Raw genomic sequence first — 4,799 nt, forward strand, 5'->3', positions numbered from 1 at the left:
AAACCTTATCTGCAAAAACCAAACCCTTGGAGAAGTCCAAGCCAAGGGTGGATCCATCATTGGAAGCCATGAAAGATGGGTATGAGCGTGTAGATCCCAAAACGCCCGAGAGATCTATTGGAGAGGAACTAGAGATTGGTGGCTAGATGTGGAGATCGCCGGAGGGGGTGGGTGTGTCACCGGAGAGGGGTGGGAGATCATTATCAACTTTGTCGTGGTGGGGCTTGAAAGTGGTTTTTTGTAGTGTTATCCCCCCTGAGGAGGTTGTCTTTGATGAACTTGCAATCACCGGGTCCTAACAACATCCACTGTGTGTCGGCTTTCGAAAGTCGGATCGCTGCACACCGGCCTGGGCGGGAAACTAAAGCGCCAGCCGACTCTTGACTTGAGAGGGTAGGGTGTGCGTGCCACGGCCCGATGCATCACCACGTGCGGAGCAGCGGTGGGTGAGGCTCTACCAGGCCACGCGCGCGATAAGACGTGGCGGCGGACCGGGGCCCACCATCCCGCGCCCTCTGCCCACGCGTGCGGGATTGAATGTGGCTGCGGCGGACGGTTGCGCTTATCCATGTAGTTAAGGTGCACGAGGAACATGCCAGCATGATGTGGGGAATTGAGAACGTTGGCGCAGACGATCCCACTCCCCCGCGATTATAAATGAGGAGGGAGGGGCGTGGTGGAAATGCCCACGCACGCACCATTGCATCCCCTCCATCTTCTTCTTCCTCGCCTTCCATGGAGCCTGAGCAAGTCCCTGCCGCAGCGCGCGGTTGACACCTGAGCGTCGAGCTGCCGCACCCGACGACTTGCACACTCACGCGCGCATAGTGCTTTCCTTCTTAGCATCGCGCCCTTGGAGACCCTCGCCGATGTCGCAGCCGAAGGGATCTTGGAAGGGATCTGAGACCAGCGCAGCCGACATCCGATGCCGCGGGAGAGCGAGCATGTGGTCTTCTACTCTCACTTCATATGTGGGGTTCGGCCTCCCTGCGAGCCTCTTCCTCCACTCCTTCCTCGACTTCTTCAAGCTACAGCCGCACCATCTGGGTGCTAACGTCGTGCTGCAGCTCGCCGGCTACACCACACTCTGCGAGGGCTATCTGTGCGTGATGTCGGACACGGAGCTCTTGGCCCACCTCTTGTTCCTCAAGCAGCAAGGGTCGACAGCCCGTGTCATGTCCGACTACGAGGCCGCTGTGGTCTCGGGCCGACCGAACGGGCCGTTCCACGAGATGCCCATTGAGGAGTGTGCCAAAAGTGGCAGAATACATTTTTCTATGTGAGCAATGTCGACCCGCAGCCGGATTTTATCAACCAAACGCCGTTTGCCGACCCTCGCCGCTCGCCAAGACGAATGGGGGCCACCTGCCCAAGAAACCGGCACAAGAGGTGCTAAACATTTGATGCCGGATCGCCGAGATGACGGCGCGCAAGGGGTCACCGGGACCGACCTCATCACCGCCATCATCGTGTGATGGGTGCTGCCCCTGCAGCGCTGGCCACACAAGATCGGCGAGATGAGCGACTGGCACGAGCCTACCGGATGTCGACCCGGGAGCTGACATCGGAGCAAGTCACTGACCAGGTCAACAGCATATCCAAGGACAGTTGGCCCCCGAGTGGAAGTTCGGGAAGGCGCCCTACGACCGGCAAATTCCGGTGCTAGTGGTGAGTCCCTGGTCTTTGTTTTTCGCTATGTCTAGGTTGTTCCTTTGTCCAGATGCGACGGGAGAGCCGCAGCTGTTTGTGGCCCAGCCGATCCAGGACGGACCACGGGCGCATATGTTGTTGGACAACCTGTCGGCTTCGGATGAGAGCGAGTCCATCGCCGAAAACATGGAGGCGGCCGATTCGTAGCCGGCTGGTGCTGAAGCCGGCGCGACACGCGACGCGGGTAAGTCACCGCCCCCAAATCTTCTACACCACTGGGCGGACAACGATGATGAAGGCTTAATGGGCGTTGGCGGTGCAACACTGCTGGCTGGACGAGATGGCAGCATCGACCCCCGAGGCGTCTGAAGAAGACGGGCGGGACAGGGCCGTCCCGCCAGTCTGCCGCCTCACGCCGGCCACACTGGAAGAAGATGGTGGCGCCAAATCCGAGTACGAAGTGTGTGGCGAGAGGCGCGCCGAGCCGCCCCGGCTGCGGCGCCGAGGCGAGCCGTTCTGACGGCCATTGGGTAAGTGTACCTATTAGTTTCTATTTACTGTTTGGGTGCATCTTTCTCAGGTTGTCTTCACCGCACGAGGTCGACCTTTGAGTTGGCGCTGGCGGCGATAGCGGCCGTGTCTAGGAACGAGGTCGTCTTTAGGAAGACCCGGAGTAGCGCAATCGAGCACAGGCAAGAACCGCCCTGGGTGGACCACGGCCTCGACCCCGCCGACACGGAGCGGTTCACCTGGAGGGACATGGCGGCGGCCGAGGAGGACTTGGCGGCGGCTGAGAGGGCAGCGAGGGAGGCCTCGGCCCAGGCGTGGGCAAGGGCCGCCGAGGCGAGAGGGAGGGCCGCCGTGGACCTAGCCTGGCCAGAGTGGCCAGAGGGCCCGACGTCGGCTACTACGATCATAGAGCCGCAAACGAATGAGGGACGCGACCTACAGGAGCAGGAGGAGCCGGCTGACGATGACTCGGAAGACATCGAGGAGATCGTTGTGGACACGCCACCCCGGAATGACCCGACGAGTGGGAACGAGGCAGGAGGAGGAGGTCGCGGGGAGGACTCCTTTCGACTGATGTGGCGCAGGTGATGCCGGCCAGTGCACCGGGCTCGACGCCAGTCCACGAAGGCGCCGGCAGGTGGCAGCAGTGCCCCGGTGGTCGTGCCACTGCAGGCCACCGAGAACCTGGAGCAGGTGCTGGAGAGCGGATCCAGCGCCGGCCCATAGCAACCCCGCGCACCTGTAGCCCCCGAGGCCCGGGCCATCTACGTAGCTGTCGGGTCGGGTCTTCACATGCGCCCTTTTGCCATCCTCCTAACTTCATCTTCTCGTAGGAATTGTACGATCTGCAGGCGAGCGCGTACAACCAGCTCCTGGGGCGATATCACATAGCCACAGCGCGGCTCGCCACCAAGGAGGAAGAGCTTCGCTAGGCCAAAGGTATGACTTGCGTGCTTCCAGTGAGGGCATGCCAGTGCACCCATTGGGTGTCGCCCCCAAGATTTGGGTTGGCTACGGAGTAGCCAGATCGAATCTTAAGGTATCTTTGTCTCTCTCTTCTTCTGTTTGACTTGAGGTCTTGCCCCGCAGCTGTCCCGGCCGAGGTGTCGGGCCTCCGAACATGGCTAGCTGAAGCTGGCCAGTAGCACGACCGAGCCACCACCGACAATGACCAGCTTTGGGCCAAGGCGAAGCGGTTGGAGGCGGAGGCCAGCAAGGCGCCCAAGGCCTACCAAGCGGAGCTGGCCTGGCTGCTGGATGAGCACGGGATGTCGGTTGTTGCGAAGGACGTCGAGCTGAAAGCGGTCATCAAGAAGAGCGTTGGGCTTGAGAGGGAGCTCGAGACCCGCGGCCGCGTGTGGGCCGTGTAAGGGAATGTGATGCTGTGCGAGGCGCAGCATCTCGACAAGCTCTTCACCCGTGAGTGTTTCTCTGACCGACCCGCGGGTTGGCTGACCCCTTGCCTTGCTAACTGACTTCTTTCTTTATCTTCGCATGGGTCTTCCTGGAGACGCAGGAAACGGCGGAGGAGGTCGTGCGCTCCTACCGGATTACCCAGGAGGATGCGGGCGCCAAGATCAACCGGCACGCTGCCCGGTCCTTCACGGAGATCATCCTTGCCGCTGAGGCCTGCCTGAACGCCGTCGATAAGCACATGAAGAGACTATTCAAGGCCGGGTTGGGCATGATGGCTGCTCTCTGGCCGGAGGCGGTGGCGCCCAACAGCGTCACGCGGCTGGCACATTGGTTGGAAGCTGACGTGCACCATCTCCATGCATGGAGGGTTTCAGCGGCCCGCGCGGGAGCGGACTTGGCGCTGTGGTTCATCATGTCTTAGTACCCGGGCGTGGACCTGGATCGCCTGGTGGCTCAGCGAGACGACACGGAGGCCGACTTGGAGGCGGGGGCACGTCGAATCACTGGAAAAGCCAGCTACATTGCCTCATTTGCTGCACATGATGAGTTCAACATGGAGCGGACGAGGACGGCACACAGCTTCCCCCCGACGACTTCGGCCTGGAGCTCGATGACCCGGCGGCTAGTTCCAACGAGATGAGGGCCTACACGGATGACGACGCCACGTTGGGTGATACCGCCGCTTTGATGGAGCCAGTGCAAGCCGACGCCGGCGTGGCGACCGGGGCCAGCTTGGAGTAGCTTGCGAGCACGGGGGCTATCGCATGAAGTCATCCTGCCTTTATCTTTTGAACTTTGTTAAGTAACAGGTCCACCCAGTAGGGGTGTAGTGTGATGTAATGAACTCTGGCTGTGGGCCTTTGTTATGTAAATATTTTGTTGGTGTTTTTGCTTTTTCTTCCCATACTTACGCCTTTTCTTATTTTCCTCCTCTTTGGGCCTCCCTCCCGATAGTCGAACAGCAGGGTGTCGGTTTGTGACGAGGAGTTCGTCCTTGGGAAGGGACGCACAATACTTAGGTATTTTCAGACATTGAGCGCGAGCAAAACACCCACTTGGTCGGCTGGCGACAGGCGGCGAAGCCGGCTGATGCACAGGCGGTCGTGCGAAGACTTGAATACGAGGGTGTCGGCTGAACCAATCCGGCCGATCCAACTTAGTAGATCCCCGAGTGCCAGTGTGTTTGGACTTTGGTACTTGCCAGCCAGACAGCTAGAGTCGGA

At 60.4% G+C, this 4,799-nt stretch overlaps 1 long non-coding RNA gene across 1 annotated transcript; it reads left to right on the top strand.

The window, feature by feature from the left end:
* The first annotated feature begins 669 nt into the window (after window positions 1–669).
* Window positions 670–4,464, top strand: LOC125553744. The gene is made up of 4 exons (XR_007304181.1): window positions 670–2,180; window positions 2,994–3,099; window positions 3,250–3,579; window positions 3,677–4,464. It is a non-coding gene; the product is annotated as an uncharacterized LOC125553744 (long non-coding RNA).
* The last annotated feature ends 335 nt before the right edge of the window (window positions 4,465–4,799 follow it).

This window comes from Triticum urartu, chromosome 1 (assembly GCF_003073215.2).
Source record: "Triticum urartu cultivar G1812 chromosome 1, Tu2.1, whole genome shotgun sequence".
NCBI lineage: Eukaryota > Viridiplantae > Streptophyta > Magnoliopsida > Poales > Poaceae > Triticum > Triticum urartu.